Source organism: Protopterus annectens, chromosome 5.part0 (genome assembly GCF_019279795.1).
Source record: "Protopterus annectens isolate FY-2018-M chromosome 5.part0, PAN1.0, whole genome shotgun sequence".
In the NCBI taxonomy this organism is placed as follows: Eukaryota; Metazoa; Chordata; order Ceratodontiformes; family Protopteridae; genus Protopterus; species Protopterus annectens.
Window position 1 is genome coordinate 1,501,174,288 of NC_056735.1, and position 15,922 is coordinate 1,501,190,209.

Consider the following 15,922-nt stretch of genomic DNA (forward strand, 5'->3'; position numbering starts at 1 on the left):
GAGTGTCTGCATGAACATAGCCAAGCTCTGTGCTAGCTCTGCATCTTGGTATGTCAGACAGGTGTGAGCTGTGCATGGTAGAGGTGGCAGTTCATCATTGCCATACCTGTCTACAAGAACTGCTTCTGCCAGGAGTTCCACTGGCACATCAACACCCACAGTCAGATGGACTGCTGCTACCTGAACATGGTTGATGTCTGCTGGATGAGCTCCCCTCATGAGGATGCCCTGGACCATGACCGCATAGCCTGCCACGTCCAGGTGTGGACAGCTCTACCACTTATGGAGTAGTGGAAGTAATGCCACTATGGAAGCATGACTGGGCATGACCACATTGTCTAACAGCAGATAATGTGGCTAACCTATGCCTATGAGGATGCCGTCCCCCTCCCAGCAGATGTTCCATCATAGACACCGCCTGTTCCAATGTGTCATTTATCCAGTCCATTGAACTGGCAACATGGTGAAGGCAGTCATGCATGTCAACCTGTCCCACACCTACAACCCTAAGCATTTCTCTGGAGGACCTATGGGAACATGCCTATGCCTCCATGTTGGCCCTAAGCATACGTTGAGTGGCACGGGAAATGACACCTAGACCAGGTGGAGGATGGACAGCAGGCCTCCTCCAAGCACTCCTAACAACCTCCCTGTGTAGCACCTTGCCCACACTTTGACTATAGCCAGAGTCAACAGGCACGGAAGCCTAAGTTACCACACTTCCCCGATCAATTGTCTTGCCTTTCACCTGTCCAGTATCTCAGGGCTCACTGGAATTTGTAGGCATAGGACTACTGGCTGTGTCCAATGGAATTTTAGTGGATGGCTGTATGACAACCTCAGGGTCAGATTCAACCTCTGCATCCTCCACCTGTGCCACTGTTTGGCCACCATCATCATCAGATTTTACTGATTCTCTGACATCAGGTGTTACGAGTCCTACACTTCTACTGTCAGGATCACTTGTGATAATAATCAACAAACACAGTAAATAATTAATACATACACTACTATAGTCCAATATATGCTAACAAACTAACAGTGGTGCCATTATTACTGACAGTACAGCAATACATAAAATCAAAATTCAAAACACAAACTCAGAAAGCAAAAAAAAAACGGAGGCTGAACAAATAACGCCAGTCGATAAAATCCCAAACTTTTTACTTAGTTAGCGCTTTCATGCAGGACACTGCCTGCACTTCTTCAGACAAAGTAAAATAAAGCACCTTACATTTTTATATGGTACAAAGTACTTAGACCAAACCCACAATTAATTGAGTAATTACATTAATTCATTCAATTAAGTCAACAATGCAGCAACCACACAAAAGTTGACTTAAAAAATACATTCAAGCAAATATAAAATTGTTTGCACACAAATCCATCACAAACCACCATTACCAAACACTATCTTTATATATGATAAAATTAAATGTATATTATATTAATAATATCTGTTCTATACTAAATTAAAAAACAATAATAATAATAGTAATAATAATAATAATAGTATGTGTAATAAATTTGGTCTTAAATAGACACCAAAGCAAACTTCTATTAACATTAATGCATTAGATGTTAAATATGGTTTTTGATTTTAACTACATATAGAGAATTCTTCCTTTCAAGGACATAAAACTATCTTATCCTAAATTTCGTGTATATATGTCTTTTTCTCTCTATCTCTCCAAAGCCTTAATATTTAGTAAACATTTAATGGAACATGCATCATTAATGCCTGGATGGTTATAAGCATTGGTTTTCAGTTGCCATAATAGTTCGGATTCTTGCAACTTCAAATACCATGGCCCTCCTCTAGGGTTTCTTTCAACCTTTTCCACAACATTAAACAAGAAACTATGGGAATCGTTGTCCATTATATGCTTAGCTAGAGCATTAGATGAATTTTTTCTGGAAATGGCATATAAATGCTCATAAATTCTATTCTTGAGCAACCTTTCGGTTTTACCAAAATAATAAGCAGGACAATCTTTACATCTAGCAAGGTAAACAACTCCTTGGGTCTCACAATTAAACTTACCGTTAATGTAGTATCTAGACCCTCTTATCGTAAAATTAGACCCTATTTGTATGTGTTTACAGTATTTACATCGCCCACATTTAAACATGCCTTTATTAGTCTTGTAAGGTCTGATGGAATGCTCAAATAGGTTTTTCACGGAAGGGGCCTTTTTATAAACTACTTTTAAATTTGAACCCACTAGGGAGTGTAATTTTCTATCTTGCATAAGTAGTTCCCAATTACTTTGCAAAATGGTTCTTACTTGTGGGGAATATTGATTAAACTGTGTTATGAAACCAACACTATAGTTCATATTGTTGTTATTATCGTTGGTAGAGACTTGATTAATATTTTCAGGCTCACCAATATTGATATTAATAGCACCATTTTTGACGTTTTTATCATTTAAATCATTTGGTGTCCCATTATATAATGGTGCGAATATCCCTTCTTTCCTTTTGTTTTTAACTTCTAGAAAAACCATGTTCAAAAGTTTATGGGGGTAACCTCTATTTTCAAACATTTCCCAAAGAATTCTACATTCTTCTTTGAAACCCTCCTCTGTGGAACACATACGGGAAGCTCGAACGAGTTGACCTTTTACCACCCCCTTCTTTTGAAAATAGGGTGGCAACTCGTGAAATGTAAGAAAGAGTTACTGTATGTTGGTTTACGGTATATTTTTGTGTTAAAAACATTATTTATGCTGTCTTTACTGATGTTAATATCTAAAAAATCAATAGATGTCTCCGATTTGGTATGTGAATTCAAGAAAAGAAGTAAATGAATTCATTTCACTTATTAACTCAGTTATTTTATCCCTCCCACATTTTGCTATCATTAGAATGTCATCTTGATATCGTGTGTATTTAATAATAATGTCTTGAAATAATTTATGTGGAAAAAGGAAGGTTCTTTCCCAGAAGGCCATGACTATGTTTGCATAACTACCACCAACAGGGGAACCCATCGCGACCCCTGTAGTTTGTAAATAAATGTCTTTCCCAAACATAAAATAGTTGTTGGCCAAAACAATCTCTAAGATGGAAATAATGAGGTCCACGTGCGTCCCAAGACACTTTTTTTTGTAATAGAAATTCACGTGTCCACTCTAGACCTATTTCATGAGGAATAACAGTATAAAGATTTTTGACATCAGCTGTCACGAATGTTAATTCATTTTGAAAAGGGATATTGTTAAGGCTCTTTAGGACATGCCACGAATCCTTGCATATCTGCCCCTCGGTCTTAAGAAATTCCTTAAGTTGGTTATCAGCCCATTTGGCACATGAATAAGTAATAGAATTTCGACCATCTATTATAGGCCTAAATGGGGGATTGTGGGAATTTTTATGTAACTTTGGGATGCCAAATAACACCGGGGTAGTTGGTGCCTCCATAGAAAAATAATGATACAAATCTAATGTGATGCTCCCTTCTAAGAAAAGTTCACTTAAAAGGTCTTTAATTTTTCTATAGGCTTGATTAAATTCATTGAGAGATACTAGCTTATATTCCTCTCCAGTAAGTAATAAATGCATTTTCTTTAAATAATCCTTCTCATACATCAAGACGGCCCCCCCGCCTTTATCAGGCTTCATTACCCGTATTTCGTGTATTCTGATATGTGTGATTAATTCCCTTTCTTTACTACCTAAATTTCTGTGGTTGTTCCTACACACTTCATTATGTAAGTTTCTTAGGTGAATTTCAGAAACTTTTTCAAACAATATTAAATTGTTGTCAAGTGGGGGATTAAACACGCTAGGTATGTGCTCTGTTCAAGGTTGCAGGTTAGTATTATTTCCGAAAATTAACTTCAAATTTAATTTTCGTGTAAACATTTTTACATCACAAAGGACTCTAGCAATGTCAAAATTAGATTGTATTGCATAGGAAAAACCTTTAGATAAAAGTTCAATTGAATTTGAACAAATGTCAAAATTTGTATAATTATAGACTTGAAAGTCATTGTTCTTACTTCTCAAGATGTTTAAAGTCCATTCTTCTAACGACCCTTCTTTTTGTTGTTGGATGTGAACCGGTTGTGGCCTTTGCGGGTCCAGGTCGTTTTCTTCCGGGGACCGGACTTGTTGTGTGAAAAATCCTGGGGTTTGCTGTTGTTTCCGTTGTTTGGACGATTGTCTCTTTTATTTTTATCGTTTATCCGGTCACTTCTTCTTGGACCTTGAGGCGATACTTCGGTATCTGTGAGTTGACTACAGGCTGTGTTCAAGAAACTGTCCAAGTTGCTCTCACCTACCACTTGAATGTCAGCATCCGAAACATTATTATGAACGCGTGTAGGATACAAAGCACCAAAAGACACATTTTTAGTAATGGGCGGGTCCGGGTACGCAACCCCTTTCTCATAGGCGGAGAGGTCCCTTTGGATTTTCCTTCGCTTGGTTTCGCCAATTTTGTTGACCAAAGTGTTAATACTAGCAAAGATCCTAGTATAATCATATTCATAACGAGCAAAACTAGGATCCGATTTAATTAAAACATCTAAGGTATTCAATTTGTCTTTTAAAGGTGCCATTTGATGTGTGTATTCTTCGATTAATAATTCTAGTAGTTGAAACCCCTGCTGGTCAAAATGACGAACCAAACGGGAGTAAAATTCTGTTTGCTTCAGTGTCCCTGAAGGATACTTCCACTGCCGAAGTCCTTTGGGAATTATCTTCAGGTTTATGCACTCTCGTAGGTAAATTACTTCTATTTGTAATTTCTTAAACTTCAATAAATGACTATCAAATTGTTTAAGATTAGACACAATATAGTCATGGCCTTCTGGGAAAGAACCTTCCTTTTTCCACATAAATTATTTCAAGACATTATTATTAAATACACACGATATCAAGATGACATTCTAATGATAGCAAAATGTGGGAGGGATAAAATAACTGAGTTAATAAGTGAAATGAATTCATTTACTTCTTTTCTTGAATTCACATACCAAATCGGAGAGACATCTATTGATTTTTTAGATATTAACATCAGTAAAGACAGCATAAATAATGTTTTTAACACAAAAATATACCGTAAACCAACATACAGTAACTCTTTCTTACATTTCACGAGTTGCCACCCCTATTTTCAAAAGAAGGGGGTGGTAAAAGGTCAACTCGTTCGAGCTTCCCGTATGTGTTCCACAGAGGAGGGTTTCAAAGAAGAATGTAGAATTCTTTGGGAAATGTTTGAAAATAGAGGTTACCCCCATAAACTTTTGAACATGGTTTTTCTAGAAGTTAAAAACAAAAGGAAAGAAGGGATATTCGCACCATTATATAATGGGACACCAAATGATTTAAATGATAAAAACGTCAAAAATGGTGCTATTAATATCAATATTGGTGAGCCTGAAAATATTAATCAAGTCTCTACCAACGATAATAACAACAATATGAACTATAGTGTTGGTTTCATAACACAGTTTAATCAATATTCCCCACAAGTAAGAACCATTTTGCAAAGTAATTGGGAACTACTTATGCAAGATAGAAAATTACACTCCTAGTGGGTTCAAATTTAAAAGTAGTTTATAAAAAGGCCCCTTCCATGAAAAACCTATTTGAGCATTCCATCAGACCTTACAAGACTAATAAAGGCATGTTTAAATGTGGGCGATGTAAATACTGTAAACACATACAAATAGGGTCTAATTTTACGATAAGAGGGTCTAGATACTACATTAACGGTAAGTTTAATTGTGAGACCCAAGGAGTTGTTTACCTTGCTAGATGTAAAGATTGTCCTGCTTATTATTTCGGTAAAACCGAAAGGTTGCTCAAGAATAGAATTTATGAGCATTTATATGCCATTTCCAGAAAAAAATCATCTAATGCTCTAGCTAAGCATATAATGGACAACGATTCCCATAGTTTCTTGTTTAATGTTGTGGAAAAGGTTGAAAGAAACCCTAGAGGAGGGCCATGGTATTTGAAGTTGCAAGAATCCGAACTATTATGGCAACTGAAAACCAATGCTTATAACCATCCAGGCATTAATGATGCATGTTCCATTAAATGTTTACTAAATATTAAGGCTTTGGAGAGATAGAGAGAAAAAGACATATATACACGAAATTTAGGATAAGATAGTTTTATGTCCTTGAAAGGAAGAATTCTCTATATGTAGTTAAAATCAAAAACCATATTTAACATCTAATGCATTAATGTTAATAGAAGTTTGCTTTGGTGTCTATTTAAGACCAAATTTATTATACATACTATTATTATTATTATTACTATTATTATTATTGTTTTTTAATTTAGTATAGAACAGATATTATTAATATAATATACATTTAATTTTATCATATATAAAGATAGTGTTTGGTAATGTTGGTTTGTGATGGATTTGTGTGCAAACAATTTTATATTTGCTTGAATGTATTTTTTAAGTCAACTTTTGTGTGGTTGCTGCATTGTTGACTTAATTGAATGAATTAATGTAATTACTCAATTAATTGTGGGTTTGGTCTAAGTACTTTGTACCATATAAAAATGTAAGGTGCTTTATTTTACTTTGTCTGAAGAAGTGCAGGCAGTGTCCTGCATGAAAGCGCTAACTAAGTAAAAAGTTTGGGATTTTATCGACTGGCGTTATTTGTTCAGCCTCCGTTTTTTTTGCTTTCTGAGTACAGCAATACACACAACAATCCTGACATCAACATCACACACTAAAATAGTTCTTTGACCTGCTCATCAATGTTGACATAAAAATAATTTGCTTATCATGTGCAGATAATGGTATGCTCCCTATGCCCAATGTTCCTAAAGGAATTAAGCAAAAGTTAAGGACAGCATCATCACAATTAACAGTAACACAGGGGGTACTTTTCCCTTTGATATGTCCATTAACTATACTTTCCACAAGAACTTGGATGACAAGCCCAACCAAAGACCCGTGTGTAAGCAATCAGAATGTATTGTTAACTGTTGTAATCTTCAACCCCCCCCAAACCAATTTTTTGTTAAACAATATTAACATATTGCTGTAAATATTTTACTATACAACAGTATTTAACAATTGCGATACATAAGCCTACCTAGAAGCTTTTCCTGAGACATACTTGCTATCCCTGAAACAGTAGCACCAATGTCAAGGACATGCTCTTCTGCACTTTCCTCAGAGCAGTCTGGATCCCTGACAGTGGACAGGAACTCTTCATTTGCTATTATTGGTGGCTCGGTATCTGGATCCCCAATACCCATCCAATCAGGGACCACTGCAGCTGCTCTCCTCCTTGCAGATGAGATCATGTCAGTGGCCCTATGGCACATCTGATCATAAGTCCTGATGTAGCTGCCTACTGCATTGACATCTACAACTATCTGCCGCCATATTTGCGTTCTGCCTGACATAACTTCATGTCCCCTCTTAAGCAGAAAGGCACCGTATCACCTTAAAGCTTCCACAACAACCTGATTCTCAGGGTCACTGAAGGGTGATTTGCAAGGATTGAGATGCCTGGGTGCCATCGTCCTATGTGCCCTAAAAGACAACAGAAGGATAATACACATGAGTATCACATAACTACAAAATAACCATTCCTAGATAAAACAGAAAAGGTAGCATTTCAGTATTTCCCACCAGAGAAACATAAAACAGTCTAGAGATTTGAAATATGAGCAACAGTCTGGATGCAAAGAAAGGGAGAGTAACAACAGCAACATATCCTAGTTTGTGACATAACAGAAATGCAGCTTTCCTCCACCACCACCAAAAGAATAGGCACATGACACATTTTGCTAACAAACTATCACTGAAATGCTAAAAGTGCTATCAAATGAAATGTCCTTGAAACATGTCTACAGATTTAATACAGCACATTCCATTTTAAGGTATTGCTATCGACCTCTAGGTTATGGGCCCACCTTCCTTCCGCTGCCCCACTCTGCTGTTCTAGAAACAACTCCTTAACAAGTCAGAGCTTTAGTCTCTGCTAACAGCCCAATCATGTATACCTGTAAAATTCCCTGACAAACATGCCAATGCTATCAGGACACTTCTAACTAATGCATACAGATAAAAGTGTAGCATTGCTAATCCAAATATATATATATATATATATATATAATATATATATATATATATATATATATATATATATATATATATATATATATATATATATATATATATATATATATATATATATATATATATATATATATATATATATATATATATATATATATATATATACATACACACACACATATATAAACAGATTTTTCTTAATGACATTTCACCATATGCATTATATAGCAGAAAAATGCAAGCATACCTTCTCAGCTTCAGTAATCCTCTGTGCAGATATATCCCAACTTAATAGACATTTTTCTTTGTTCTTCACATAAACAAGTCTCCTCACTTTCAGGTTCCCTAGCTACATGGTTTCCTTTTCATGGTGTAGATTCAGGGCAGTTAGCAAGGTGAAGATGTAAATCAGGTGTGAACTCATTAGAATTGCTGAATCCCAAATACTTGGCTCCATGTTGCAGATGAAAATATAGAGCAGGCACTCCTTAAGTGTTTGTTTTTAATAGATTGCAACTGTGAATGACTACTGGTAGGGAGAAGGAAAACACAACAGCAGTGCAGACTGCTCTAAATCCAGTGGGTGTGTCAGGTTAGACTTACAAAGTATTAGAAGTCATTTGTCAAGGGTGGAACTCTTCTATCCTACATCCACTGCTGATGTCATGCAGTATAAGTTGGTCTGCAGCCTTGTAAAAATCAGAATTGTAAAATGGTGCTTACTTAAATCACTGAGTTCTGTCATCTGTGTATTTAGATAGGCAGGATTTCTGTTTTCACTGCAGTCAACTGTTTGTCTGTCTCTAGCCAGAACAGCAGGCATGTATATCCTACAGTTACTGCTCCAATTCCAAGGACTGACAGCATTTTGATACTTGCACATGAATACAAGTCCATTTCATGCAAGCCTCCCAACATCATCTATCCTACATCCAGTGCTAATGCCATGCACTATAAGTTGGCTGCAGCCTTATAAAAATCAGACGCGTCATGTTGCTTGGGTACATTGCTGAGATCTGTAGTCAGTATGTTTACATCGGTGGGGGTTCTAGTCTCACTGCAGTCGACTGCGTGAGTGTGTGTGTGTGTGTGTGTGTGTGTGTGTGTGTGTGTGTGTGTGGGTGTGCCCTTGCTTGTCATTAGATAGAGCCTTTTACAGCAGCATGTGGGACACTACTATTACCATAATCCCCTCAGCAGACACTGCTGATGTCATCAGCTATGTCTGATTTGTGGATGTGCACTATTCCCACAAGGGCAGGGTTAGGGTCTGGCCTGGAGGTCAGTTATAAGTCACCTCATCCTATGCAATACAGATTACAGTGACATGTCTTTCAGTTTGTCCACATACATGATGGCATGGGTTGTAGGCCCTGTGTTTTCTTGGTGAAAAACCTCTTAGGTGTCTCCAGCTGCTGCAGGTGTCTGATGAGGTACTTGCAAAATGGAGCATTATACTCTATTTGTGTTCTGATGAGATTCGAGTCCAGTGCTGTTATATAATCCTCAAGTTTGAATATGATGGAGTGACTTATGATGTGCACAATGTAGTCTTTCCATACCACTGTGGACACATGGTGGTCAAAGTTCAAATTGCTTTCCACTTGTGTTCCCAGGTCATGCACCAATGGGTTTCAGGATAGCGGGAGAGTGTTGTCAATGCTGTAATTAGCTGAAACTTCCACTTTGCAGAAGGCCAAAATAAAGGCACATTGTTGCATTTATTTGTAGACCATGTGACATTGTCACCAATCATTTGTCTGTGTTGGCCCCTCCTATAGTATGTCATCATCATTGGTGTACTCAATGATTGCACCTAATATGCGAGATTCAGCAAATCCAATAAGCCAAAAGTCATATACTTTAGCCTGACCTGTTGAGAAATAGATTTCAAAGAGTAAAGGGCCAAGCACAAATCCCTGGGGCACATCAATGGTGACAGCTCTACTAGGAGAAGTTGATTCACCTACTTTCACAGTATGTGTTCCGTTGGTGAGACAACTGGTTACCCATCTAGTGAGGTAAGGATTAATTCCCAGATGGGAGAGTTTCCAAATGATACCTGAGTGGGAGATTGTGCCAAAACCCTAGAACAGATCACAATAGGCAGTATGCACAGTCTTACCTTCATCCAAGCCTATCACACAGAATCAATGGGCTGTAACAACAACACAGATTAACTATGGTGTGACTTAGCTCATACACCTTCCTGACATGGTTGAATGCACACTTCAATACACCATCCACATGGACTATGTTCCCCCAAAAGAGTGTACATCAACAAGCATCCATCTAATTTAGGGGGACAGCACGTGATGCATGCATGTATTGACACATCCTGACTCTCCTCACCTGTGAGGTAGACCAACATGTCATCATGGATCTTTTTGAAATGGACACTATTAATATTCTGGCTGTGTGCAACAGACGTATGTGAGTTGTTAATGTTACATCATGTCTGTTACATCTGGTAAATGTCCTCAAAGACGTCATCAAGGGCATGCATGATGACAACACTGTCATCCTGTTGAACTTGATCAAGTCAAAGCAATTGACACAAATCCGCACTGAGGTATTCATTCAGTGCTGTCAGATGTGGCCATAAGCAGCTCTATCACCAAGTGGGTAGACCAGTGGATCACATAGGTGGCATCTAAATATGTTGAAATTTGTGACGTAACCTATATCTCCAGTCCAGTACTCAGTTCTGTATATCAGGCCTGTCTGCTAGGCCCTTTCCTGTCCATTATTTAAGTAACAGACATCACAAATGACATATACATCCTGTGTCCAATCAGCTGGGACTGTTGACGGGACTACAGATTATGGACAAGCATTGACTCCAACTGTGAGATTAGTATAATATGGACAGTATCAACACACACCAAAGATTGCTGCCACAGCCATGACAACACCTTAGATGAAACAAAAACATGAGGGAGGGGATTTGTTAAAGCATGAATACAAAAACATAACCCAAGGATGATGTAGACATCACACCCTATAAACAGATCAAGTGGTATTTGACCTGTGTCCTTCATTAGATGGTATGTTGAATATCCACCTACATGTGGCCACAGTGGTGACAACTGCCGTGTATGTATCACAGCTACTGAGTATGTGAAGAACATCCACATCAAAGGCCACAGTACTGCCATAGTTCACAGCCTTTATCACACCAATAACCAAATACAATGCACCCTTCTTCATGTACCTCCCTACACATCTTCCAGTGATGTGTAACTGAAGTGTACCACCTTTGCCACAGTGAGTAGTCACGCATCTTATTGGCCATACCTAGCTATTCTTTTTGTTGCATAAACATTACAGTCTGATGGTGCAGAACCTCCATCAAGGTATTACACCAGATGCATATGTGATACCTGTTCCAGTGATGCACACAGTACATACATAGCTGTTTGACAACATTGACGGCATGGGTTACATTCATGATAGTGTGAATTGTGCTATATATATCTGCCCAGCACACTGGTCAACTAGCCTGCATTGATCATAATGTCACAGTTATAGCAGTGCCCCTCCTAACATGTCTACCAGATGTTACAGTGTCAGGACAGTGTGCTGGATTACTGTCATAGATCGCTGACATGTCATAATAGTTATACAAGTGTGTTTGTGCAGAATCATTTCTGATCACTCAGAATCACATATGTTATGTCAGAGACATGGGATTACTGCTGGTATTATTCTAATATTGAACATGCTGGTGTGTGCTTCTTTTACTGTTGTCCATGAGTCTGTAACTATGTCTCACTTGTTGCAGACCTCTGCTGAGGTTACACTCATATTCAAGAAAATCAGTTTGCACAGCTTAACAATATGCACCCTACCCCAATTGTATATAACATCCCTGATGTCCTCTGCATTGTTCATATAGGAATGCTCATCTCACAGAGACATTTTCCCCATTGTTTTGTTACCATGTGTGGCAGTCTCATGATACACATTTTCACTGTGCAGTCTGTACTATACCATATTGATATGTGATTGGTGTTCCTGCTACAACATTTTTCCATTAACATGCTTTCATCTGCTGTACACTAGGATATTTCACCTGTCCTTTTTCTCTGTGTTCATTCCTATAATTCATCTGTGTATCCATATTTAATACACACACGTCCCCTGACTGCTTATTTTATATGGCAGGTTATGTACCCTTACAGATCATTTACACAACTTTTGTACAGAATGCCTGCAATGGGATTTCACAATACTCTGCACTGTGTACACTGTCATGTACTTTGTTTGAACAATATACATAAGTATATGTTAAGCCCTGGTAATTACTGTGACATTTTGCACAATCCTGCTACCCTACTCTGCTCTGTGATAACCTGGTTTCTTATCAGTGCTGATTTACACAGTTTTCTGGATGTTAACACTGTTGCCAGCCACGAAATCATGCTTGTTTATGTTTAAATGTGGTGCACAGCATAAATACGTAATTAACACTGCTGCTCACTGCGGAAACATGTAAACTCGGTGCAGGCTTCATGCGAAGCCTACACAGACTTTATTGAATCCCAGGGATTGTCTGTCAGTGTGTACTACAAAAAGCTGAAGACATCATGAAGAAGCTCTGCTTTCTAATTTAAGACACTCAGGCTTGGAAATATGGCTCCTTTGTAAGAAAATGATTTATAAGTTCATAGGTTCATATGTTCATAGGTAGGTACTAGGCTATCTGCCTGAGGGCATTTATAAGCCTAGCCAGAGTGTGTTGGCTTTCACTGCCCCATTGATTAATTAACTGATCCTCTGTCAAGCAGAGACAATGAAGTGATCCCAGGGGTGTATTTTCTGTTACCCATCCACTCATCAAGGTTTCTCTTGAAGAGTTTTAGTGAGGGGCTCTGCCTGATGTAATTTGGAAATTTGTTCCAAAGCATGGGGAGTCTCTGTGACAGGAATCTATCCCTCCAGCATGTTCTTTTTATTGTTGTGGCAAGGTTTAGCTCACTAGAGTGCATGGCTCGCAGTGACTTGGATTTCTTTAGGTGGAGCATGTCCATCAATTCTGAGCTGGACATGACTTTGTGTATGACTTCTCTTTTAATTATCCAGATATTCTAGTGATACCCATAAGGAGCTATCCAGTCCATTAAAGTTTATTGACACTAGAATAATAAACATTATTCAGGGAAAGGAAGGATAACGCACACACACCTATAGAAGTCATTGATATTATACTTAAATGCAGCAGAGTGGATGATAAAATACTAGCAGGGTGTCTACCTCTCAGCTGAACAGATTTTTGCAGGATGTCCAGATTTTTGCCTCAAATATTTGGTCTGTTCCTCATTACATCTGTGGTTTTCTAGAAAATCATGGAGTACTGAAGTCATTAATAAATAATGACATATATTTGTGTTTCAGACTTCATTTCCTTCACAAATTGAATGCCAACACAAATCCTGTTATTCAGCAGCTTTCTAAGTTTATAAAAGGAATATTTAAAATCTGTCTCTATTTTTGGGCCCTTGTCCCCCCATTATTTTAGGTTTTGTCCAGATTTTTTGCATTAAGAAGTTTAGAGGTATGAGGGTGAGACATAAAGCATCAATATCATTCTGTGCTTAAGAAGCACAATATGCTGGAAATGATTCATAAGGAAGAGAAATAACCGTGAACGCTTTGGTATTTGCTAGGAAAACTATGCAGTAAAGCTTAACAGGCAAATAATTTATTTTTCTTTCTACAAAAATCAAGGGAATAAAATACATGAAGCACATCTGAGAGATGGTGTAATATACCTAAAAAAATAAAAGCAAATTACAGCACAAGTGAATATATGTTTAGCATGATGTGACAATCTCAATGTAAAGCTCAGCTCATGCTACCACTAGATGCCCCAAGAAAATAATTAAAAGAGTTAAAAGCATACAGCAGGAAATGGGATAGACAGAACAACTCATCTGGGTGCATGGTATATAGTCAATGCTGAAAAATAACAATCAAGATACAGCAATGAAATATAAAATATAAATCAACCAAAAATGTAAATTAAAAAACAGCAAACAAAACGCAATGTAAAAAATGAGATGCCCATAACCAGAATGAAAACCAGAATAGCAATAGTTATTTCAGAAACCCTGCAGTTCATTGTCAAGCATATCAGAGCAAATTAAATTATATGCAATTCAGTGTTAATTAATGGTTATTAGATATGTATTCCTTGTGTCAAGACAAGTATTTTTTTAATTTATTTTGCTTGTTGTCCAGGAAGTCCAACTGGACATAATTCATTTACAGTGGGTGCCAAGGGAAACAAATCTCCAGATGTACAAGAGTGGCTAATAAGAATGTCAGACGTAGTCATAATTTTTTACAGACACAGAAATGAATACACACACAAATATATAGGTGGCCACATGATAAGGAAGAAATATGTGTTTATGTCAATTAAGCAAAGGCCAAAGAAATTCATATGCACATTTACAAAGAAATAACTGTCCTTTGGTGGACTGTTAATAATAGATAACATAAGTAAAAACAAGTACAGCAATATAACCTGTATATTGTATGCTGAATACAGACACAAGCTGATGATATTGGTCTATGCAAATGATGAAAAATATGTGAACACTATCATCTGTGATTAGATTGGTAAATTCAAGTATAATGCAAATAAAGTTGGCAATCACAGTGACAGCAGAATTTAAGATGCATATTGGATTAACAGATAATAGTTATACACAGACCTCTCAACCAACTGGGTACAAATTTCAACAGAATCAGGGACAAGTCAACAAAAATCAGGGACATTCAGGGACACTTTTAAAATATTAGTGCTATTAACTTGAAACATTGACAGAATCAGAGCATATGAATTAATACACATTTACTGAAGTAAAAGAAGTTTATAACTCTTAATTATTGTCATTATTCTTTAAGTGTAATTCACCAGCTTTCCTACAAAAGTCACTAGTTTTTGGAGGGATTAAGAGGGACAGAGCTAAAATTTGAGTCAAAATCAGGGATGTCCCTGAAAATCAGGGACAGTTGAGAGGTATGGTTATTCATATGATGTAGCAGGTCCTCTTCAGATGGTCGACATTTTTAAAAGCTCAACCTTCATATGGCCGAGACCATATGATCGAACTTTTAAAAGTTCAAACAGTCTGAATGGGTATCTCCATAGAGTGCAGAATGGGAAGATTTCCCTTTACCTCAATGTAGTGCGATCTCGGAGATGGTATATTTAAATAGTGGGGGGTGGGGGTGCAGGGGGGCTTGCCCTCCCTGCTAGCACTGTTCAGTTTTTTTTTTTTTTTCTTCCCACATTTTCGAGCTTTCACATGTTCGATCATATGGTCTCTGCCATATGAAAGTTGAACATTTGGATGTTCGATTATGTGAAGTAGACCCGATGTAGCTGGGTGTTAGTGGACATTCAATGTCCTATAAAAAAGGAAGGAAAAACATCATATCACCTAATACTATTTCCAGTATAATTTATAAAAAAACAGATGAAGGAAAGGAGTTTAAGAGAAGTAGGCAAAGAATATGTTGGAAAATAATTAAATAAATATATACAAATGTGCTTGTGAAATAAATGTCCTTGTCATGCACTGATTTCACATTTTATAACATTGTACTTGTTTTTTATTTGCTTCAGGGATGTTATATTGCAGTTGGGTTGTTAATACTTGCTCAATATACTTTTTTTCTGTAGGTGTCCTTCATCATTTACAGTGCTTGCTGACAGCAACACAGTCTGAATATTAAAGAAACAACTAAGCATGTGTATATAATAACAATTCAAAGGATCACAGGTGCTATGATAACTTCATCACACAACAGTGACATATATAACTATCAGCAACT